This window comes from Nerophis ophidion, linkage group LG26 (assembly GCF_033978795.1).
Source record: "Nerophis ophidion isolate RoL-2023_Sa linkage group LG26, RoL_Noph_v1.0, whole genome shotgun sequence".
Lineage (NCBI taxonomy): Eukaryota > Metazoa > Chordata > Actinopteri > Syngnathiformes > Syngnathidae > Nerophis > Nerophis ophidion.
The window spans coordinates 5,022,527-5,049,492 of record NC_084636.1 but is presented as its reverse complement, the minus strand read 5'-3'; the positions used below and the strand labels follow the sequence as shown (position 1 = coordinate 5,049,492).

The 26,966-nt window shown below is 39.2% G+C and overlaps 1 protein-coding gene across 9 annotated transcripts in view; it reads left to right on the top strand.

The window, feature by feature from the left end:
- Positions 1-26,966, top strand: part of lpp (LIM domain containing preferred translocation partner in lipoma) — a 515,529-nt gene that overhangs the window by 107,426 nt on the left and 381,137 nt on the right. Inside the window, exon 1 of one of the 9 annotated variants that reach the window (XM_061888694.1) lies at positions 25,948-26,030. The exons of 7 other annotated variants lie outside the window; for them this stretch is intronic. The gene's annotated coding sequence lies outside the window, so the exon portion shown is untranslated. Of the gene's footprint in view, positions 1-25,947; positions 26,031-26,966 lie in introns of those variants that run through there. One more of the 9 variants, XM_061888696.1, reaches the window with a different exon arrangement.

The following is a 26,966-nucleotide window of genomic DNA, read 5'->3' as shown; positions in this document are numbered from 1 at the left end:
CCAGGGTGAGTGTAGGGTGTGGATGTTGGAACGGTTCAAATCGGTTGAGAAATGTGGGATATCGAGAGGTTTGTGTGTTGCACATTCATTTTCAATTGGAGAAAATTCCTGGTAATTCCGGGTAATTAAGGAATTGAAGGAAATGAGAAACACACTGGCCTGAATGTCCAGAGTATGTGGACTTTGGAATGGTTTGAATCGGTTGACAAATGTGGGATATGGAGAGGTTTGTGTATTGCCCATCCATTTTCAATGGGAGAATATTCCTGGTAATCAAGGAATTTGAGGAAATGAGAAACATGCTGGCCTGAATGTCCAGGGTGAGTGGAGTGTGTGGACGTTGGAACGGTTCAAATCGGTTGGGAAATGTGGGATATCGAGAGGTTTGTGTGTTGCACATTCATTTTCAATTGGAGAAAATTCCTGGTAATTCCGGGTAATTAAGGAATTGTAGGAAATGAGAAACACACTGGCCTGAATGTCCAGAGTATGTGGACTTTGGAATGGTTTGAATCGGTTGACAAATGTGGGATATGGAGAGGTTTGTGTATTGCCCATCCATTTTCAATGGGAGAATATTCCTGGTAATCAAGGAATTTGAGGAAATGAGAAACATGCTGGCCTGAATGTCCAGGGTGAGTGGAGTGTGTGGACGTTGGAACGGTTCGAATCGGTTGAGAAATGTGGGATATGGAGAGGTTTGTCTATTGCCCATTCATTCTCAATGGGAGAAAATTCCTGGTAATTTCAGGGAATCAGGGACTTTTGGGGAATGGGAAACATGCTGGCTTGAATGTCCAGGGTGAGTGGAGTGTCTGGATGTTGGAAAGGTTCAGATCGGATGAGAAATGTGGGATATGGAAAGGTTTTTGTATTGCCCGTTCATTTTTAACGGGGGAAATTCCAGGCAATCAGGGAATTTTCTGAAATGGGAAACATGGATGTTGGAATGGTTCGAATCGGTTGAAGAAGGTGGGATATGGAGAGGTTTGAATACTGCCCATTCATTCTCAATAGGAGAAAATTCCGGGTAATCAAGGAATTTTAGGAAACGAGAAACGCGCTGGCCTGAATGTCCAGAATACGTGGACGTTGGAATGGTTCGAATCGGTTGAGAAATGTAGAATATGGAGAGGTTTGTGTATTTTCCGTTCATTTTCAATAGGGAAAAACATTGGGTAATCAGGGAATTTTGGAAAATGAGAAACATGCTGGCCTGAATGTGCAGGGTGAGTGGAGTGTGCAAACGTTTAAACGGTTCGAATCGGTTGAGAAAGGTGGGATATGGAGTGGTTTGTATATTGCCCATTTCATTTTCAATGGGAGAAAATTCACGGTAATTCCAGGTAATCAGGGAATTTTCAGAAATTACAACCATGCTGGCTTGAATTTTTCAGGGTGAGTGGAGTGTGTGTGGATGTTGGAACGCTTCAAATCGGTTGAGAAATGTGGCATATGGAGAGGTTTGTCTACTGCCCATCCATTTTAATGGGGAACATTCCTGGTAATTCCAGGTAATCAGGGAATGTTTCATAAATGGGAAACACACTGGCCTGAATGTGCAGGGTGAGTGGAGTGTGCGGACGTTGGAACGGTTCGAATCCGTTGAGAAATGTGGAATATTGAGAGGTTTATATATTGCCCATTCCTGTTCAATGTGAGAATATTCCTGGTAATCAAGGAATTTTAGGAAATGAGAAACATGCTGGCTTGAATGTCCAGGGTGAGTGGAGTGTCTGGATGTTGGAACGGTTCAGATCGGATGAGAAATGTGGGATATGGAGAGGTTTTTGTATTGCCCGTTCATTTTTAACGGGGGGAATTCCAGGTAATCAGGGAATTTTCCAAAGTGGGAAACATGCTGGCCTGAATGTCCAGGGTGAGTGGAGTGTGTGCGGATGTTGGAATGGTTCGAATCGGTTGACGAATGTGGGGTATGGAGAGGTTTGTGTATTGCCCATTAATTTTCAGTGGGAGAATATTCCTGGTAATTCCGGTTATCAAGGAATTTTCGGGAATGAGAAACATGCTGGCCTGAACGTCCGGGGTGAGTGGAGTGTGCGGATGTTGGAACGGTTCGAATCGGTTGAGAGAAGTGGGATATGGAGAGGTTTGTATATTGCCCATTCATGTTCAATGGGAGAAATGTTCTGGTAATCAAGGATTTTTAGGAAATGGGAAACACGCTGGTGTGAATGTCCAGGGTGAGTGGAGTGTGTGGATGTTGGAACGGTTCAGATCGGTTGAGAAATGTGGGATATGGAGAGGTTTGTGTATTGCCCATTTATTTTCAACGGGGAAAACCTTCGGGTAATCAGGGAATTTTCGGAAATGAGAAACACGCTGGCCTGAATGTCCAGGACGAGGGGAGTGTGTGGACGTTGGAACGGTACGAATCGGTTGAGAAATTTGGAATATTGAGATGTTTATATATTGCCCATTCATGTTCAATGGGGAAAACTTTGGGTAATCAGGGAATTTTGGAAAATAGGACACTTGCTGGCCTGAATGTCCAGGGTGAGTGTAGGGTGTGGATGTTGGAACGGTTCAAATCGGTTGAGAAATGTGGGATATCGAGAGGTTTGTGTGTTGCACATTCATTTTCAATTGGAGAAAATTCCTGGTAATTCCGAGTAATTAAGGAATTGTAGGAAATGAGAAACACACTGGCCTGAATGTCCAGAGTATGTGGACTTTGGAATGGTTTGAATCGGTTGACAAATGTGGGATATGGAGAGGTTTGTGTATTGCCCATCCATTTTCAATGGGAGAATATTCCTGGTAATCAAGGAATTTGAGGAAATGAGAAACATGCTGGCCTGAATGTCCAGGGTGAGTGGAGTGTCTGGACGTTGGAACGGTTCGAATCGGTTGAGAAATGTGGGATATGGAGAGGTTTGTGTATTGCCCATTTATTTTCAACGGGGAAAACCTTCGGGTAATCAGGGAATTTTCGGAAATGAGAAACACGCTGGCCTGAATGTCCAGGACGAGGGGAGTGTGTGGACGTTGGAACGGTACGAATCGGTTGAGAAATTTGGAATATTGAGATGTTTATATATTGCCCATTCATGTTCAATGGGGAAAACTTTGGGTAATCAGGGAATTTTGGAAAATAGGACACTTGCTGGCCTGAATGTCCAGGGTGAGTGTAGGGTGTGGATGTTGGAACAGTTCAAATCGGTTGAGAAATGTGGGATATCGAGAGGTTTGTGTGTTGCACATTCATTTTCAATTGGAGAAAATTCCTGGTAATTCCGGGTAATTAAGGAATTGTAGGAAATGAGAAACACACTGGCCTGAATGTCCAGAGTATGTGGACTTTGGAATGGTTTGAATCGGTTGACAAATGTGGGATATGGAGAGGTTTGTGTATTGCCCATCCATTTTCAATGGGAGAATATTCCTGGTAATCAAGGAATTTGAGGAAATGAGAAACATGCTGGCCTGAATGTCCAGGGTGAGTGGAGTGTGTGGACGTTGGAACGGTTCGAACCGGTTGAGAAATGTGGGATATGGAGAGGTTTGTCTATTGCTCATTCATTCTCAATGGGAGAAAATTCCTGGTAATTTCAGGGAATCAGGGACTTTTGGGGAATGGGAAACAGGCTGGCTTGAATGTCTAGGGTGAGTGGAGTGTCTGGATTTTGGAACGGTTCAGATCGGATGAGAAATGTGGGATATGGAAAGGTTTTTGTATTGCCCGTTCATTTTTAACGGGGGAAATTCCAGGCAATCAGGGAATTTTCTGAAATGGGAAACACGCTGGCCTGAATGTCCAGGCTGAGTGGAGTGTGTGGATGTTGGAACGTTTCGAATCGGTTGAGGAAGGTGGGATATGGAGAGGTTTGAATATTGCCCATTCATTCTCAATAGGAGAACATTCCGGATAATCAAGGAATTTTAGGAAATGAGAAACGAGCCGGCCTGAATGTCCAGAATATGTGGACGTTGGAATGGTTCGAATCGGTTGAGAAATGTAGAATACGGAGAGGTTTGTGTATTTTCCGTTCATTTTCAATAGGGAAAAATGTTGGGTAATCAGGGAATTTTGGAAAATGAGAAACATGCTGGCCTGAATGTCCAGGGTGAGTGGAGTGTGCAAACGTTTGAACGGTTCGAATCGGTTGAGAAAGGTGGGATATGGAGTGGTTTGTATATTGCCCATTTCATTTTCAATGGGAGAAAATTCACGGTAATTCCTGGTAATCAGGGAATTTTCAGAAATTGCAACCATGCTGGCTTGAAATTTTCAGGGTGAGTGGAGTGTGTGTGTGGATGTTGGAACGCTTCAAATCGGTTGAGAAATATGGGATATGGAGAGGTTTGTCTACTGACCATCCATTTTAATGGGGAACATTCCTGGTAATTCCAGGTAATCAGGGAACGTTTCATAAATGGGAAACATGCTGGCCTGAATGTGCAGGGTGAGTGGAGTGTGCGGACGTTGGAACGCTTTGAATTGGTTGAGAAAGGTGGGATATGGAAGGGTTTGTATATTGCCCATTTCATTTTTCTATGGGACAAAATTCCTGGTAATCAGGGAATTTTCAGAAATTGCAACCATGCTGGCTTGAATTTTTCAGGGTGAGTGGAGTGTATGGATGTTGGAACGCTTCAGATCGGTTGAGAAATGTGGCATATGGAGAGGTTTGTCTACTGCCCATCCATTTTAATGGGAAACATTCCTGGTAATTCCAGGTAATCAGGGAACGTTTCATAAATGGGAAACATGCTGGCCTGAATGTCCAGGGTGAGTGGAGTGTGCGGACGTTGGAACGCTTTGAATTGGTTGAGAAAGGTGGGATATGGAAGGGTTTGTATATTGCCCATTTCATTTTTCTATGGGACAAAATTCCTGGTAATCAGGGAATTTTCAGAAATTGCAACCATGCTGGCTTGAATTTTTCAGGGTGAGTGGAGTGTGTGTGGATGTTGGAACGCTTCAAATCGGTTGAGAAATGTGGCATATGGAGAGGTTTGTCTACTGCCCATCCATTTTAATGGGGAACATTCCTGGTAATTCCAGGTAATTAGGGAACGTTTCATAAATGGGAAACATGCTGGCCTGAATGTGCAGGGTGAGTGGAGTGTGCGGACGTTGGAACGGTTTGAATTGGTTGAGAAAGGTGGGATATGGAAGGGTTTGTATATTGCCCATTTCATTTTTCTATGGGACAAAATTCCTGGTAATCAGGGAATTTTCAGAAATTGCAACCATGCTGGCTTGAATTTTTCAGGGTGAGTGGAGTGTGTGTGGATGTTGGAACGCTTCAAATCGGTTGAGAAATGTGGGATATGGAGAGGTTTGTCTACTGCCCATCCATTTTAATGGGGAACATTCCTGGTAATTCCAGGTAATCAGGGAACGTTTCATAAATGGGAAACATGCTGGCCTGAATGTCCAGGGTGAGTGGAGTGTGCGGACGTTGGAACGGTTTGAATTGGTTGAGAAAGGTGGGATATGGAAGGGTTTGTATATTGCCCATTTCATTTTTCTATGGGACAAAATTCCTGGTAATCAGGGAATTTTCAGAAATTGCAACCATGCTGGCTTGAATTTTTCAGGGTGAGTGGAGTGTATGTGGATGTTGGAACGCTTCAAATCCTTTGAGAAATGTGGCATATGGAGAGGTTTGTCTACTGCCCATCCATTTTAATGGGGAACATTCCTGGTAATTCCAGGTAATCAGGGAATGTTTCATAAATGGGAAACATGCTGGCCTGAATGTCCAGGGTGAGTGGAGTGTGCGGACGTTGGAACGGTTTGAATTGGTTGAGAAAGGTGGGATATGGAAGGGTTTGTATATTGCCCATTTCATTTTTCTATGGGACAAAATTCCTGGTAATCAGGGAATTTTCAGAAATTGCAACCATGCTGGCTTGAAATTTTCAGGGTGAGTGGAGTGTATGTGGATGTTGGAACGCTTCAAATCGGTTGAGAAATGTGGGATATGGAGAGGTTTGTCTACTGCCCATCCATTTTAATGGGGAACATTCCTGGTAATTCCAGGTAATCAGGGAATTTTTCATAAATGGGAAACATGCTGGCCTGAATGTGCAGGGTGAGTGGAGTTTGCGGACGTTGGAGCGGTTTGAATATGGAAGGGTTTCATTTTCTGTGGGACTATGGAAGGGTTTGTATATTTATTGCCCATTTAATTTTCTGTGGGAGAAAATTCCTGGTAATCAGTGAATTTTCGGAATTTGCAACCATGCTGGCTGAATGTCCAAGGTGAGTGCAGTGTGTGGATATTGAGTTAGTTCGAATCGGATGAGAAATATTGGATATGGAAGTTTGCTTTGCCCATCCATTTTTAATGGGGGAAATTCCTGGTAATTCCTGGTAATCAGGGAATTTTCAGAAATGAGAAACATGCTGGCCTGATTCCAGGATGAGTGTAGTGTGTGGATGTTGGAACGGTTCAAATTGGATGAGAAATGTGAGACATGGAGAGGTTTGGGAATTGCACGTTCATTTTCAATAGGGGGAAATTCCTGGTAAATACGGGTAATCCGGAAATTTTCAGAAACGGGAAACATGCTGGCCTGATTCCAGGATGAGTGGAGTGTGTGGATGTTGGAACGGTTCAAATCGGTTGAGAAATGTGGCATATGGGGGGAACATTCCTGGTAATTCCAGGTAATCAGGGAATTTTTCATAAAAGGGAAACATGCTGGCCTTAATGTACAGTGTGAGTGGAGTGTGCGGACGTTCGAACGGTTTGACTATGGAAGGGTTTGTATATTTATTGCCCATTTCATTTTCTGTGGGAGAAAATTCCTGGTAATCAGTGAATTTTCGGAATTTGCAACCATGCTGGCTGAATGTCCAAGGTGAGTGCAGTGTGTGGATGTTGAGTTAGTTCGAATCGGATGAGAAATATTGGATATGGAAGTTTGTTTTGCCCATCCATTTTTAATGGGGGAAATTCCTGGTAATTCCTGGTAATTCCTGGTAATCAGGGAATTTTCAGAAATGAGAAATATGCTGTCCGGAATGTCCAGGATGAGTGGAGTGTGTGGATGTTGGAATGGTTAAAATGGGATGAAAAATTTAATGTATGCAATTCCTGTTCATTGTCAAAGGGGATGCAATTACAGGAAATTCCGGGTGAACCGGTAATTTTGGGTAAGGAAAAACCTATTTTTCGTTATATATGTAGAAAGATTATTGGTGTTGATTTGAAAAAAAAAGTGAAACATTTTTGAGAATTTAGGGCATTGGAGATGAATATGTTCATGAATATGTGAAGCAGGGGTTGTATATTGTAACGTCCGGGAAGAGTTAGTGCTGCAAGGGGTGCTGGGTATTTGTTGTGTTACGGTGTGGATGTCCTACCGAAATGTCTGTCATTCTTGTTTGGTGTGGGTTCACAGTGTGGCGCATATTTGTAACAGTGTTAAAGTTGTTTTATGCGGCCACCCTCAGTGTGACCTGTATGGCTGTTGACCAAGTATGCCTTGTATTCACTTGTGTGTGCAAAAAGCCGTAGATATTATGTGATTGGGCCGTGCCTTTAAGGTTTATTGGCGCTCTGTACTTCTCCCTACGCCCTTGTACCACTCCGTACAGCGACGTTTTAAAAAGTCATACATTTTACTTTTTGAAACCGATACCGATAATTCCCGATATCACATTTTAAAGCATTTATCAGCTGATAATATCGGCAGTTCAATATTATCGGACATCCCTACTTTCAACCATATTGCCCATCCCTATGACAATATACTTAAAATGTAACAAATACTTATTGGAAAAGGTGTTAATTGGAGGGGTCGTGTTTCAATATTTTTGATTAACTGGTTAGCGTCAACATACAAATTGTGGATGCTAACGCATGTGCACATGTTTGAATGAAACATTTGTTATGCAAGTCCAACACAGAAGATCTTAGCTAGCAAAATAGATTTCACAGAGTTACGACTTGTTTGCCGCTTTTTAATATGCTGGTTGCTTACGATGTATTTCACTTGAATTGATCGCAAAACCTCATCTTCTTTGGGCCCTTTGCTCTCTTTCCACCTTGTTTTTCTTCTGTGAGTGCCTTTTTTTTAAGGCATTGCAAATTGACACTGCTTTAAAAGTGCTTGTTTAATGAAGTTGACGTTAGAGGAAGTGGGGCAGTACAGCCCGGTTTGTAGAGCGGCCTCGCCAGCAACTTGAGGGTTCCAGGTTCGATCCCCGCTTCCGCCAACCTAGACACTGCAGTTGTGTCCTTGGGCAAGACACTTTACCCACCTGTTCTTAGTGCCACCCACACTGCTTTAAATGTAACGTGGATATTGGGTGTCACAATGCAAAGCGCTTTGAGTCACTAGAGAAAAGCGCTATATAAAAATAATTCACTTCACTTAATGTTTTACTTCAAACCCCCTCAGAAAATGTGAAACAATTGAAAAAAGTCATCAATCAAAAATAATAACCTAACTAATTTTAGATATTAAAAATGTTGTGTGCAGCGATGGCCTCTTGCAACTGAAATAATAATAACTACAATACTGATAATAAAAAACAACAAAAAACACTTTTTAAAAAAAAATAAACAAATGCCCAAAATGTTGAGCGCACAGTAATTTATACCAAAATCATTTTTAGATATTCAAAACATGTAAATAAAAAAAAAGTGTGCAATGTTTTTTTTACAACTTAAGGTGAAATAATAAATAGTAAAAATAATAATAATAATGTAAATAAAAAAGAAACACTTTTTTTAAATTAGACGAATTCGCAATAAAACTTTGTTCAACAAGACGTAGATTTAAGACGCACATCTTTGATAAACATTCATTTTTAAATAATGCAAACGTATAAAATAAAAAATATATCTGGGAGAAAAAAAGTTACAAATGTTATCATAAAAAAATGTGTATTTTATAATAATTAAAAAAAATTATATATATATATATTTATTTTAAAATGTCCGAAACTATTTTGATGTATTTTATATTAAGTTTTTGATGGTGCTGACAATACAGTTAAAATAATGCATTTAATTCCACAAATTCCACAATGACAATACATAAAATATGTAGAGTAACATTTAAATACATTTGAACAAATATGGCGGGAACTGCAAAAATCATCTCGGCCAATTATCTATTTTATTTTTTATTTTTTCAACCGTTTTCTATAGCGCATATTATCCTCTCATACTCAGATGTTGTAAATTATATATATTTTTAGGGACAAAATGTCAATGGGTGAAAAGACCAAGTTATTCATGTTTTCACAAGAATAAGAGGAAGTATCCTCAAACTTGACATGTTGTCACTGACATTGTTTTTTGCGAGGCCCCACTTCCACCCATGATGACGTCACCACTTTATTATTGTCGGTGACACATTTTATGGCCGACTAATCGTAGCAGCTCTAATTATTGCCATCTATTGGAGCAGTCTTGTGGAAACAATGCCGGCGTGTTTGTCTAATTATATCAAGCATACATCACACATGCATGCATACAACATGATACATACCACATGCATGCATACAACATGATACATCACACATGCATGCATACAACATGATACATCACACATGCATGCATACAACATGATACATCACACATGCATGCATACAACATGATACATCACACATGCATGCATACAACATGATACATCACACATGCATGCATACAACATGATACATCACACATGCATGCATACAACATGATACATCACACATGCATGCATACAACATGATACATCACACATGCATGCATACAACATGATACATCACACATGCATGCATACAACATGATACATCACACATGCATGCATACAACATGATACATCACACATGCATGCATACAACATGATACATCACACATGCATGCATACAACATGATACATCACACATGCATGCATACAACATGATACATCACACATGCATGCATACAACATGATACATCACACATGCATGCACACAACATGATACATCACACATGCATGCATACAACATGATACATCACACATGCATGCACACAACATGATACATCACACATGCATACATACAACATGATACATCACACATTCATGCGTACAACATGATACATCACACATGCATGCATACAACATGATACATCACACATGCATGCATACAACATGTTACATCACACATGCATGCATACAACATGATACATCACACGTGCATGCATACAACATGATACATCACACATGCATGCATACAACATGATACATCACACATGCATGCATACAACATGATACATCACACATGCATGCATACAACATGATACATCACACGTGCATGCATACAACATGATACATCACACATGCATGCATACAACATGTTACATCACACATGCATGCATACAACATGATACATCACACGTGCATGCATACAACATGATACATCACACATGCATGCACACAACATGATACATCACACATGCATGCACACAACATGATACATCACACATGCATGCATACAACATGATACATCACACATGCATGCATACAACATGATACATCACACATGCATACATACATGATACATCACACATGCATGCATACAACATGATACATCACACATGCATGCATACAACATGATACATCACACATGCATGCATACAACATGATACATCACACATGCATGCATACAACATGATACATCACACATGCATGCACACATGATACATCACACATGCATGCATACAACATGATGCATCACACATGCATGCACACATGATACATCACACATGCATGCATACAACATGATGCATCACACATACATGATACATCACGCATGCATGCAACATGATACATCACACGTGCATGCATGCAACATGATACATCACACGTGCATGCATAAAACATGATACAACACACATGCATGCATACAACATGATACATCACACATGCATGCATGCAACATGATTCATCACACATGCATGCATGCAACATGATTCATCACACATGCATGCATACAACATGATTCATCACACTTGCATGCATACAACATGGTACATTACACATGCATGCATACAACATGATACATCACACATGCATGCATACAACATGATACATCACACATGCATGCATACAACATGATACATCACACATGCATGCATACAACATGATACATCACACATGCATGCACACATGATACATCACACATGCATGCATACAACATGATACATCACACATGCATGCATACAACATGATACATCACACATGCATGCACACAACACGATACATCACACATGCATGCATACAACATGATACATCACACATGCATACGTACAACATGATACATCACACATGCATGCACACAACATGATACATACCACATGCATGCATACAACATGATACATCACACATGCATGCACACAACACGATACATCACACATGCATGCACACAACATGATACATCACACATGCATGCATACAACATGATACATCACACATGCATGCATACAACATGATACATCACACATGCATGCATACAACATGATACATCACACATGCATGCATACAACATGATACATCACACATGCATGCATACAACATGATACATCACACATGCATGCATACAACATGATACATCACACATGCATGCATACAACATGATACATCACACATGCATGCATACAACATGATACATCGCACATGCATGCACGCAACATGATGCATCACACATGCATGCATGCAACATGATACATCACACATGCATGCATGCAACATGATGCATCACACATGCATACATACAACATGATGCATCACACATGCATGCATACAACATGATACATCACACATGCATGCATACAACATGATACATCACACATGCATGCATACAACATGATACATCACACATGCATGCATACAACATGATACATCACACATGCATGCGTACAACATGATACATCACACATGCATGCGTACAACATGATACATCACACATCCATGCGTACAACATGATACATCACACATGCATGCGTACAACATGATACATCACACATGCATGCGTACAACATGATACATCACACATGCATGCATACAACATGATACATCACACATGCATACATACAACATGATACATCACACATGCATGCATACAACATGATACATCACACATGCATGCATACAACATGATACATCACACATGCATGCATACAACATGATACATCACACATGCATGCATACAACATGATACATCACACATGCATGCATACAACATGATACATCACACATGCATGCATACAACATGATACATCACACATGCATACAACATGATACATCACACATGCATACAACATGATACATCACACATGCATGCATACAACATGATACATCACACATGCATGCATACAACATGATACATCACACATGCATGCATACAACATGATACATCACACATGCATGCATACAACATGATACATCACACATGCATACATACAAGATGATACATCACACATGCATACATACAACATGATACATCACACATGCATGCGTACAACATGATACATCACACATGCATGCGTACAACATGATACATCACACATGCATGCATACAACATGATACATCACACATGCATGCATACAACATGATACATCACACATGCATGCATACAACATGATACATCACACATGCATGCATACAACATGATACATCACACATGCATACAACATGATACATCACACATGCATACAACATGATACATCACACATGCATGCATACAACATGATACATCACACATGCATGCATACAACATGATACATCACACATGCATGCATACAACATGATACATCACACATGCATGCATACAACATGATACATCACACATGCATACATACAAGATGATACATCACACATGCATACATACAACATGATACATCACACATGCATACATACAACATGATACATCACACATGCATGCATACAACATGATACATCACACATGCATGCATACAACATGATACATCACACATGCATACATACAACATGATACATCACACATGCATGCATACAACATGATACATCACACATGCATGCATACAACATGATGCATCACACATACATGATACATCACGCATGCATGCAACATGATACATCACACGTGCATGCATGCAACATGATACATCACACGTGCATGCATAAAACATGATACATCACACGTGCATGCATAAAACATGATACAACACAAATGGATGCATACAACATGATACATCACACATGCATGCATGCAACATGATTCATCACACTTGCATGCATACAACATGATACATCACACATGCATACATACAACATGATGCATCACATGTGCATGCATGCAACATGATACATCACACATGCATGCATAGAACATGATACATCACACGTGCATACATACAACATGATGCATCACACGTGCATGCATGCAACATGATACATCACACATGCATACATACAACATGATACATCACACATGCATGCATACAACATGATGCATCACACATGCATGCATACAACATGATGCATCACACATGCATGCATACAACATGTTACATCACACATGCATACATACAACATGATACATCACACATGCATGCATACAACATGATACATCACACATGCATGCATACAACATGATACATCACACATGCATGCATACAACATGATACATCACACATGTATGCATACAACATGATACATCACACATGCATGCATACAACATGATACATCACACATGCATGCATACAACATGATACATCACACATGCATGCATACAACATGATACATCACACATGCATGCATACAACATGATACATCACACATGCATGCATACAACATGATACATCACACATGCATGCATACAACATGATACATCACACATGCATGCATACAACATGATACATCACACATGCATGCATACAACATGATACATCACACATGCATGCATACAAGATGATACATCACACATGCATGCATACAACATGATACATCACACATGCATGCATACAAGATGATACATCACACATGCATGCATACAAGATGATACATCACACATGCATGCATACAACATGATACATCACACGTGCACGCATGCAACATGATACATCACACATGCATGCATACAACATGATACATCACACATGCATGCATACAAGATGATACATCACACATGCATGCATACAACATGATACATCACACATGCATGCATACAAGATGATACATCACACATGCATGCATACAACATGATACATCACACATGCATGCATACAAGATGATACATCACACGTGCATGCATACAACATGATACATCACACATGCATGCATACAACATGATACATCACACATGCATGCATACAAGATGATACATCACACATGCATGCATACAACATGATACATCACACATGCATGCATACAAGATGATACATCACACATGCATGCATACAACATGATACATCACACGTGCACGCATGCAACATCTTGCATTAATTTTATTGTAAAACATTTTTAATAAATTTATATATATTTTATTTGTATTTTTTTTTATTTTGCAGTAATAGTAAAAAAATATTTCTAATTTTTTTATTTGCCCCAAAAAATAAATAGATAGATACACTAACTGGTAGAATTCTACAGACTGAGCTATTGTTTTGCAGTAAAATCTGCAGATTAATTTGAACAGTGCATGTAAAAAAAAGATTCAAAAATCAAATGCATCGGCAATTCTTGTAGTGTACATGTATACATTTATATTGACATACTATTCACTATTAGACGCGGCCCTCTGAGAGCCAACATAACTGCGGCGTGGCCCTCTATGAAAACAAGTTTGACACACCCGATGTTTTATTCTGACGGATCTTTTTTCTAACACGGTTATTGAATGAAGGGCACTTTTGTAGTTATTTCCCATATTTCTCTCAGATACACTAACACTAGCGAGCAGTTAATTAATGGGTGATTAGTCGCAGCCGTACTTTGCTCCCAAATAATCAGTGTTTTGTCATGTGAATTTCAAACCGGATGCAAGTCCACCATTGAAGATGTGGAAGTGTCATAGGGATCTACTTTGTCTTTCTTCAGCACATGTATCAGGTGGGATATTCTCCCAAAGCTGTTAATATCACTGCTGACCCTCCTGGGGAGTAATCAGACGGTAATTATACCTTTTTAATCACAGCAACATAATATGTGTAAGTGTGTGTGTGTGTGTGTTCTTGTATTTCTAGCCTTCTTGAGAAATGAAGAAGGAAAAGTATCTTCCATATGAGGAGGTGTGAACAAGTGATGACATAAACCATGGTCCCAATAACATTGCATCTAACAGACAATGTCTCATTTGTGGTGATATCCATCACAATGAGGGTGGTCCCAACAAGGAGGGATTTTTCGTATTGACTGTGTGTCCCTATTAAAACGTGCTCCCCCTCTGGTCAACATATGAAATAACAAGTGTGTGCAAGAAATTGAAATGCGCCCCCTTTGGCCAAAATTTATTTAAAAAAAAAATGTATATAGAAACATTCTGTTTTCACTTGAAGTAAATAATGAAGATTAATAACCAATTACAAACAAATCAAAACAATATTTTTTTCTTACTCAAAAACTGTCTTTTTCTCACAATGTGTCGACTTTTTCTTATAAAATTGAGTCATGCATTACATACTATTTTACCTTTTGCACGGTGGAAGAGGGGTTAGTGCGTCTGCCTCACAATACAAAGTTCCTGCAGTCTTGGGTTCAAATCCAGGCTCGGGATCTTTCTGTGTGGAGTTTGCATGTTCTCCCCGTGAATGCGTGGGTTCCCTCCGGGTACTCCGGCTTCCTCCCACCTCCAAAGACATGCACCTGGGGATAGGTTGATTGGCAACACTAAATGGTCCCTAGTGTGTGAATGTTGTCTGTCTATCTGTGTTGGCCCTGCGATGAGGTGGCGACTTGTCCAGGGTGTACCCTGCCTTCCGCCCGATTGTAGCTGAGATAGGCGCCAGTGCCCCCTGCGACCCCAAAAGGGAATAAGCGGTAGAAATGGACTATATTAATTTATGTTGTGTTGTGAACTTTGTACTTTTTTTAATGTCATTGCCTGACAATATTTTCTCGTAAAATGATGACTTTTTTATGTAAAATTATTACTCTTTAATGCAAAATGGTGACTTTTGTCATACAATTCTGAGTTATCACAATGTTGCCAATTTGTTTGTTCTTGTAAAATAGTGATTTTTTTTGGGAGTAAAATGATGACTTTTGTCATCATTTTGCCATGTAAAATTCCGATTTAATATTACAATATTGCCCAAATTTTAAAGTTTTCTGACTTTTGTCGAGTAAAATAAGGACTTTTTTCATAAATTTGCCAAAATGTTGAACTTTTCTTGTAAAAATGTGACTGTTGTTGAGTAAAATTCAAACTTTTATCATAATATTGCACATATGTTCAGTTTTTCTTGTAAAAATGTTGACTTGCGTTGAATAAAATGTTGACTTTTATTATAATACTGCCAAAATTCAAAGTTTTTCTTGTGAAACTGTGACTTTTTTTCTTGTGAAATTCCAACAAGCTCATTTATATTTGCATAGTAAGTATATACCGTATTAATAATGTTGTAAATACACTTCTTTCTATATCTAGAAAGGGTGGTCCTAAAGAAGTAGGCTTTTTTTCTGTAAAATAATGACTTGTCATAAATTTTGCCATGTAAAATTCCTATTAATATTATAATATTGGCTAAATTTTTAAGTTTTCGTATAAAACTGCGACTTTTGTCGAGTAAAATGATGACTCTTTCATAAAACTGCCAAAATGTTAAGCTTTTCTTGTAAAAATGTGAATGTAATTGAGTAAAAATCCAGCTTTTATCACAAATGTTCAGTTTTTCTTGTAAAAATGTCGACTTACGTTGAGTAAAATGACGACTTTTATTATAATACTGCCACAATTCTAAGTTTTTGTTGTGAAATTGTGACCTTTTTCTTGTGAAAGTCCAACTCATTTTTCACAACAAGCTTTTTTATATTTGCATAGTATGTATATTTTATTAATGTTGTAAATACACTTATTTATATATCTAGAAAGGCTGGTCCTAAAGAAGTAGGCATTTTTTGAGTAAAATGATGACTTGTCATAATTTTGCCAAGTAAAATTCCGATTAATATTATAATATTGCCCACATTTTTAAGTTTTCTTTTAAAACTGTGACTTTTGTCAAGTAAAATCATGACTCCTTTCATAAAATTGCCAAAAAGCGACTGTTGAGTAAAATCCTAGCTTTTATCATAATATTGCACAAATGTTCAGTTTTTCTTGTAAAATTTTTGAATGGCGTTGAGTAAAATGACGACTTTTATTACAATACTGCCAAAATGTTAAGCTTTTCTTGTAAAATTGTGACTGTTATTGAGTAAAATTCCAACTTTTATCATAATATTGGACAAATGTTCAGTTTTTCTTGTAAAAATGTGACTTGTGTTGAGTAAAATGATGACTTATTATATATAATACTACCACAGTTCAAAGTTTTTCTTGTGTAATTCCAACTTATTTTTCACAACACGCTTTTTTATATTTGCATAGTATGTATATATTATTAATGTTGTAAATAGAGTGGTCCTAAAGAGGTAGGCAATTTTTGAGTAAAATGATGACTTGTCATAATTTTGCCAAGCAAAATTCCGATTAATATTACAATATTGACCAATTTTCTTTTAAAACTGTGACTTTAGTCGAGTAAAATTATGACTCTTTTCATAAATTTTCCAAACGGTTAAGCTTTTCTTGTAAAAATGGGACTGTCATTGAGTAAAATTTCAACTTTTATCATAATATTACACAAATGTTCAGTTTTTCATCTAAAAAGTTAGATTTGTGTTGAGTAAAATGACGACTTATTATAATACTAACACAATTCTAAGTTTTTCTTGTGAAATTGTGACTTTTTTCTTGTGAAATTCCAACAAGCTTTTTTATATTTGCATAGTAAGTATATACCGTATTAATAATGTTGTAAATACACTTCTTTCTATATCTAGAAAGGGTGGTCCTAAAGAAGTAGGCATTTTTTGAGTAAAATAATGACTCGTCATAAATTTTGCCTTGTAAAATTCCTATTAATATTATAATATTGGCTAAATTTTAAAGTTTTTGTATAAAACTGCGACTTTTGTCGAGTAAAATTACTTTCATAAAACTGCCAAAATGTTAAGCTTTTCTTGTAAAAATGGGACTATTGAGTAAAATTCCAGCTTTTATCACAAATGTTCAGTTTTTCTTGTAAAAATGTTGACTTACGTTGAGTAAAATGACAACTTTTACTATAATACTGGCAAAATTCTAAGTTGTTGTAGTCAAATTCCAACTCATTTTTCACAAATAGCTTTTTGATATTTGCACATTATCTAAATATTGGGAACGCAGTGGTCCGTTGGGGAGAATGGCCGTGCCAGCAACCTGAGGGTTCCTGGTTCAATCCCCACCTTCCACCATCCTACTCGCGTCCATTGTGTCCTTGAGCAAGACAATTCACCCCTTGCTCCAGATTGGTCCTGGTTAGCGCCTTGCATGGCAGCTCCAGCCAAGGTGTGAATGTGTGTGTGTGAATGGGTGAAAGTGAAAATAGTTTCAAAGTGCTTTCAGTTCCTTAAAGGGGAACATTATCACAATTTCAAAAGGGTTAAAAACAATAAAAATCAGTTCCCAGTGGCTTTTTGTATTTTTGGAAGTTTTTTTCAAAATTTTACCGGTCTCGGAATATCCCTAAATAAAGCTTTAAAGTGCCTTATTTTCGCTCTGCGAAGACACTGGCCATTTCCCTGTAACGTCACACAGTGCTGCCAATGTAAACAAACAATGGGAATACCACAGCAAGATATAGTGACATTAGCTCGGATTCAAACTCGGATTTCAGCGACTTAAGCGATTCAACAGATTACGCATGTATTGAAACAGATGGTTGGAGTATGGAAGTATTGAAGAAGAAACTGAAGCTATTGACGCTATTCATAGCCATAGCATGGCCGAATAGCTGCGTTAGCATCGCCGGTAAAATGTGCGGACCAAACGATCAGGACTTTCGCATCTTTTGACACTGGAGCAACTTAAATCCGTCGATTGGTAAGTGTTTTTTCCGCATTAAATGTGGGTGGAAGGAAACGTAATATAGTTGCAACTGCATCTGCAGGTTATCCATACATCTCTGTGCCATGTCTGCTTTAGCACCGCCGGTAAATAGCATGTTAGCATCGATTAGCGTAGCATGTTAGCATCGATTAGCTGGCAGTCAACATCAACAAAACTCACCTTTGTGATTTCGTTGACTATCGTTGCAAATGCATCTGCAGGTTATCCATCAATCAATCAATCAATCAATGTTTATTTATATAGCCCAAAATCACAAATGTCTCAAAGGACTGCACAAATCATTACGACTACAACATCCTCGGAAGAACCCACAAAAGGGCAAGGAAAACTCACACCCAGTGGGCAGGGAGAATTCACATCCAGTGGGACGCCAGTGACAATGCTGACTATGAGAAACCTTGGAGAGGACCTCAAATGTGGGCAACACCCCCCTCTAGGGGACCGAAAGCAATGGATGTCGAGCGGGTCTAACATGATACTGTGAAAGTTCAATCCATAGTGGTTCCAACACAGCCGCGAGAGTTCAGTTCAAAGCGGATCCAAGACAGCAGCGAGAGTCCCGTCCACAGGAAACCATCTCCATTAGTATTTTATACGTAATTAGTAAAACCTTAAAGTCACATCTTAAGTGCACAGGAAGCCAGTGCAGGTGAGCCAGTACAGGCGTAATATGATCAAACTTTCTTGTTCTTGTCAAAAGTCTAGCAGCCGCATTTTGTACCAACTGTAATCTTTTAATGCTAGACATGGGGAGACCCGAAAATAATACGTTGCAGTAATCGAGGCGAGACGTAAAAAACACATGGATAATGATCTCGGCGTCTTTAGTGGACAAAATGGAGCGAATTTTAGCGATATTACGAAGATGAAAGAAGGCCGTTTTAGTAACGCTTTTAATGTGTGACTCAAAGGAGAGAGTTGGGTCGAAGATAATACCCAGATTCTTTACCGAGTCACCTTGTTTTATTATTTGGTTGTCAAATGTTAGAGTTGTATTATTAAATAGAGGTCAGTGTTTAGCAGGACCGATAATCAGCATTTCCGTTTTTTTGGTGTTAAGTTGCAAAAAATTAGCGGACATCCATTGTTTAATTTCATTAAGACACGCTTCCAACTGACTACAGTCCATACATCTCTGTGCCATGTCTGCCTTAGCATCGCCGGTAAAATGTGGAGACACTCTGGCACATTCAATGGGGGTCTGGCAGCAGACACTTTCGCATCTTGGGGCCAGTGGTGCAACTTGAATCCCTCCCTGTTAGTGTTGTTACACCCTCCGACAACACACCGTCGAGGCATGATGTCTCCAAGGTTCCAAAAAATAGTCAAAAAAACGGAAAATAACAGAGCTGAGACCCGGTGTTGGTAATGTGTTGAAAATGAAAATGGTGGGTGTGTTACCTCGGCGACGTCACATTCTGACGTCATCGCCTCCAGCGCGATAAACAGAAAGGCGTTTAATTCGCCAAAATTCACCCATTTACAGTTCGGAAATCGGTTAAAAAAATAGATGGTCTTTTTTCTGCACCATCAAGGTATATATTGACGCTTACATAGGTCTGGTGTAGGGATGCACCGATTAATCGGTAACCGAATATATTCGGCCGAATATGGCAAAAAAACCCACATTCGGCCTTCGGTGGAATGAGTTAAATGCAAGGCCGAATAGTGGCGTGTGACGCAATTTTTTGACGCGGTGACGCAATCAACCAATGTGCACTGACGCGGTGACGTTGGGATATGTTGTGTACCTGTATAAGTGTATGAGGTTACAGGCACACACTTATTGAGATTTAGTGGGGCCTCTGTTTACATTATTAGCCTGTTGTGTAGGCTACCTGTATAAGTGTATGAGGTTACAAGCACACACTTAATTGAGATTTACTTGAGCCTTCTGTTTACATTATTAGCATATCTACTGTGGCTAAGCAGACTTTTGCCAAAAGGACAATAATTCATTTGTTGTGGGTTTATCCACTTTAATGCACTTTATTTTTTTTTGGAATGCATGTTTTGTTTGAAGGCCTAATATAAATGAAAAACTTTGTGCCTTTTTTGAAAAGCAAAGGCTACTGGAATATTAAAAAAATGTCAATATTCAATAAAAAATTACTATTTGAAAAACGTGTAAATATTTATTCCAGGCTATTTATTCAATATTTAAAAAATTGTGAAAAACTGCATTCATTATTCGGTATTTGGTATTCGGTAGGGATGCACCGAAATGAAAATTTGTGGCCGAAACCGAATTAAATTTGAGCGCTTGGCCGAATACCAAATACCGAATAATAAATGCAGTTTTTCACAACTTTTTTATATTACATAAATAGCCTAGAATACATATTTAGACATGTTTTTCAAATAAAGTAATTTTTTATTGAATATTGACATTTTTTAATATTCCAGTAGCCTTTGCTTTTCAAAAAAGGCACAAAGTTTTTCATTTATATTAGGCCTTCAAACAAAACATGCATTCCAAAAAAAAAAAAAAAGTGCATTAAAGTGGATAAACCCACAACAAATGAATTATTGTCCTTTTGGCAAAAGTCTGCTTAGCCACAGTAGATATGCTAATAATGTAAACAGAAGGCTCAAGTAAATCTCAATTAAGTGTGTGCTTGTAACCTCATACACTTATACAGGTAGCCTACACAACAGGCTAATAATGTAAACAGAAGGCTCAAGTAAATCCCAATTAAGTGTGTGCTTGTAACCTCTTACACTTATACAGGTAGCCTACACAACAGGCTAATAATGTAAACAGTAGGCTTAAGTAAATCTCAATTAAGTGTGTGCTTGTAACCTCATACACTTATACAGGTAGCCTACACAACAGGCTAATAATGTAAACAGAAGGCTCAAGTAAATCCCAATTAAGTGTGTGCTTGTAACCTCTTACACTTATACAGGTAGCCTACACAACAGGCTAATAATGTAAACAGAAGGCTCAAGTAAATCCCAATTAAGTGTGTGCTTGTAACCTCATACACTTATACAGGTACACAACATATCCCAGGCCAGAACAGATTTGTCAATAACAGTACTTCAGTTTCAGAATAAAAAGAAGGAAACTAACTATGTACAAAACAATTTAAATTTAACACTGCACGTCGGTTGATTGCGTCACCGCGTCAAAAAATTGCGTCTTTGCGTCACACGCCACTATTCGGCCTTGCTTTTAACTCATTCCACCGAAGGCCGAATGTGGCTTTTTTTGCCATATTCGGCCGAATATATTCGGTTACCGATTAACAGAGGTGGGACAAAGTCATTGTTTTGCAAGTCACAAGTAAGTCTCAAGTCTTTGACCTCGAGTCCCGAGTCAAGTCCCAAGTCAAGACAGGCAAGTCTCAAGTCAAGTCCCAAGTCCTGCCTTTTGAGTTTCGAGTCATTTCAAGTCCTTTTAACCACAGACTAATACATTTACACAGATTATGTATGCTTTTAAAATGCTGTATGTATTTACAGTATAATAAAAAAAATGTGCTGACATTGCACTTCATAATAGTACTATTAACCAGTTATTTTAAATATTTAACTCATTCCTTTACAGAATGAACACATTTAAAAAAACAAGTACAACTGTACTTATTTGCACAAAGGTGTTAACATTGTATTTCCATGGCATTTTGCATTGTAACTAGTTCCACAGCAGTTTCTATCCTGTTTTTACCTTATCTCATTGATCTCATCTCATACTGTATGTGTGTTTATGTGTGCGTACACATGAAAAACATAAGAAATACATAAAAATAACAAGGAACAGAGTTGTACTTTTTAGAATTCACGGCCCTATGGAAAATTAACCAGCCGCCACTGATTATGATGCATTCTCATTTTAGGCAAAGTATAAGACAATACTCTCTTAACAGTACAACTGTAATCAGGAATAGGTCTTTTAGTAACAATATCCAAATACTAACTTTGTTGGGTAAGACAGAATTTGCTGTTATTCTGAATCCAGTGAAACAGATTGGTGGTTTTAGCTGATGTAAAGACTTTCAGGTGTTTATATACGTTTATGTTTAAGTTGGCGGACACTTTTATCCAAAGCAACATACATGAAAAATACATTTAAAACAATCACTGTAAACATGATCATTTAAGGGAAGAATGTAATCGAAAATATTAATACAAAGTGTCAAGACAGAATAAACTCTCTGTTGCTGCAGCAACAGAAATACAGTCTATAAACTATATAGATATCTAATGTATTCATACACTGTTAATGTAGGATATATGCATGTATATATAACACAATCATATTGTTTCTTCAACTTAGAAATAGCTGACCGTTTTCTCCCCTTGTCTGGGATTATTATTCCCAGTTTTGATCTTGGACATCTGGTTATTTATAGCATATAAGAATATTCTATTATTTTTAAGCAAATTATAAACACGCCAAAAAGTTTGTCCTTTATCATAGTTACACGTATGACAAGAAAGCGCGTGAATATCAGTGGTATTCAGTGAGGTAAGATGAATTAAATGTGCTGACAGTTCACTGCTTCTGCCAAATGAATTGCCTGAGTGGAGCGGATCACCACTCCAAGATGGCGGCCCCGCGTCTTGTCTGCGGCAATAGGCAGTAGCGCTCGATGCTGCGTCTACTTATAATATGTCTATGGTTATAATGTTAGCATTGAGTTTACAGCCTCACTGATTTAACTACACAGCAAATAAAAGTTACGTTACTCGGACAATAAACGTTAGCTTTCATTCAAAACTTACCCTTCTTTGTGCAACTTCAAATGTCAAACGAAGTTGTTGCGTCTCTGTCTGTAATCTTCCAACGAACCGCAGGCTTTGCATACGGCAATTCGTTTTTTGTTGACCAAGTCATAGTTTTTATACCCGAACAAAACAATTTTTGGCATAGCTTTTCCTCACTGGCGTGTTGTTTGAGAGCTTTTTCGTTGGTTTTCCTGCAATTTGATTGGCTGAATGCTGTGTGACGAAAATAGCGTGGATGTAATTTGATTGGCTGTTGTTCTGACAGGTAGCGCGCAGGCTGTCATCGCACACGCTGACAGATCAATCAATCAATCAATGTTTATTTATATAGCCCCAAATCACAAATGTCTCAAAGGACTGCACAAATCATTACGACTACAACATCCTCGGAAGAACCCACAAAAGGGCAAGGAAAACTCACACCCAGTGGGCAGGGAGAATTCAAATCAAGTGGGACTCCAGTGACAATGCTGACTATGAGAAACCTTGGAGAGGACCTCAGATGTGGGCAACCCCCCCCCCCCTCCAGGGGACCGAAAGCAATGGATGTCGAGCGGGTCTAACATGATACTGTGAAAGTTCAATCCATAGTGGCTCCAACACAGCAGCGAGAGTCCCGTCCACAGGAAACCATCTCAAGCGGATCAGCAGCGTAGAGATGTCCCCAACCGATACAGGCGAGCGGTCCATCCTGGGTCCCGACGAGCGGTCCATCCTGGGTCTCGACTCTGGACAGTCAGTACTTCATCCATGGTCATCGGACCGGACCCCCTCCACAAGGGAGGGGGGGACATAGGAGAAAGAAAAGAAGCGGCAGATCAACTGGTCTAAAAAGGAGGTCTATTTAAAGGCTAGAGTATACAGATGAGTTTTAAGATGAGACTTAAATGCTTCTACTGAGGTAGCATCTCGAACTGTTACCGATACTGTTACCGATACTGAGCGCTCTTGAATAACTTTTTAATCGTTGGGTTTTGGGGAAAGTAGCAAGTCATGTCAAGTCAAAAGGCTCAAGTCCAAGTCAAGTCACAAGTCATTGATGTTAAAGTCTAAGTCGAGTCGCAAGTCTTTTTACATTTTGTCAAGTCGAGTCTAAAGTCATCAAATTCATGACTCGAGTCCAAGTCATGTGACTCGAGTCCACACCTCTGCCGATTAATCGGTGCATCCCTAGTATTCGGCCTTCGGCCAAGCGTTTGAATTTTATTCGGCTTCGGCTTCGGCCACAAATTTTCATTTCGGTGCATCCCTAGTCTGGTGATAATGTTCCCCTTTAAAAAAAAAGGTAGAAAAGCGCTATGCAAGTATAACCCATTTTATTAATGTTGTAAATACACATCAGGATGGACCGCTCGTCGGGACCCAGGATGGACCGCTCGCCTGTATCGGTTGGGGACATCTCTACGCTGCTGATCCCCTTGAGATGGTTTCCTGTGGACGGGACTCTCACTGCTGTCTTGGAGCCACTATGGATTGAACTTTCACAGTATCATGTTAGACCCGCTCGACATCCATTGCTTTCGGTCCCCTAGAGGGGGGGGTTGCCCACATCTGAGGTCCTCTCCAAGGTTTCTCATAGTCAGCATTGTTACTGGCGTCCCACTGGATGTGAATTCTCCCTGCCCACCGGGTGTGAGTTTTCCTTGCCCTTTTGTGGGTTCTTCCGAGGATGTTGTAGTCGTAATGATTTGTGCAGTCCTTTGAGACATTTGTGATTTGGGGCTATATAAATAAACATTGATTGATTGATTGATCTTTATATATCTAAGAAGGGTGGTCCTAAAGAGGGAGGCATTTTTCTCAGGTCTAAAGAATGTCCGAAATACATGAATGTGTGTGTGAGAGAGACATGACATTCTCTGCGACTAAATAGACCATCTTTTTCTACTTAAGTGTTTCCACCTGGCCCCGCTCGTTTGATTCAAGAAAAACCTTCCCGAGGTGACACTCGGTCACTGTTGTCGGGACTATTGCCGGTTGAACGTCGGGCCGAGTTCCCGCTGACGTTCCCAGCGCAAGGCAAGCCAGAGCGATATTGCCCTCCGTGCTGACTTCATACTTTCTCCATATTTGGAAATGTTTACCTCCTCACGATGCTTGACAGCGGTTGGGAGAAGGGATGTGAGTCATTTCTGGCGGTGCAAAAAAGATCTCAACTCGTCTTAGTGACTGCCATTAGCTTCCCTGCGCCTGGTCTTCAGAGGAACTGTGAGTATCCTTCTAAGTTTCTACTCCTCACTTTTACCTCCACGGCGGGACCCGAGTCTAGGGCAGGTTGCTGGGAACATTTGCAATACTGGTGCTTCAAAAGTTGTCGTTCTTCCAGTCTGTTGTTAAGTTGGGGAATTGAGTTTGGCACATCCACTCCCACCCACGATAGTACTGTACCTTTAAGAGGTCTGCCTTTCATTCAAGTCCCACTTGAAATATTTGGGGAGGGGGTTTCAAGGGCTCGACTTGATGCTGCTTACTGTATCTTCTTTGATGCCAAGACGGAGTTATCTTCTACCTGGTGTCAAATCAATCAATAAATCAATGTTTACTTACAAACCCCGTTTCCATATGAGTTGGGAAATTTTAATAATACAAACCAGGGGTGCCCAGACTTTTTCTGCAGGCGAGCTACTTTTCAATTGACCAACTCGAGGGGATCTACCTCATTTATATATATCATTTATATTTATTTATTTATGAAAGAGACATTTTTGTAAACAAGTTAAATGTGTTTCATGATAATACAAGCATGTGTAACACATATAGATGTATTTCTTTCAAGAAGACAAGAATATAAGTTGGTGTATTACCTGATTCTGATGACTTGCATTGATTGGAATCAGACAGTAATGATGATAACGCCCACATTTTCAAATGGAGGAGAAAAAAAGTTGTCATTCTTGTTTGGTGCGGGTTCACAGTGTGGCGCACATTTGTAACAGTGCTAAAGTTGTTTATACGGCCACCCTCAGTGTGACCTGTATGGCTGTTGACCAAGTATGCATTGCATTCACTTGTGCGTGTGTGTGTGTGTGTGTGTGTGTGTAAAAGCCACAAATATTATGTGACGTGTGGACGTGATGACAGGTTGTAGAGAATGCTGAAGGCAGTGCCTTAAATGCACGCCCCAAATATAGTTGTCCAGGTGGA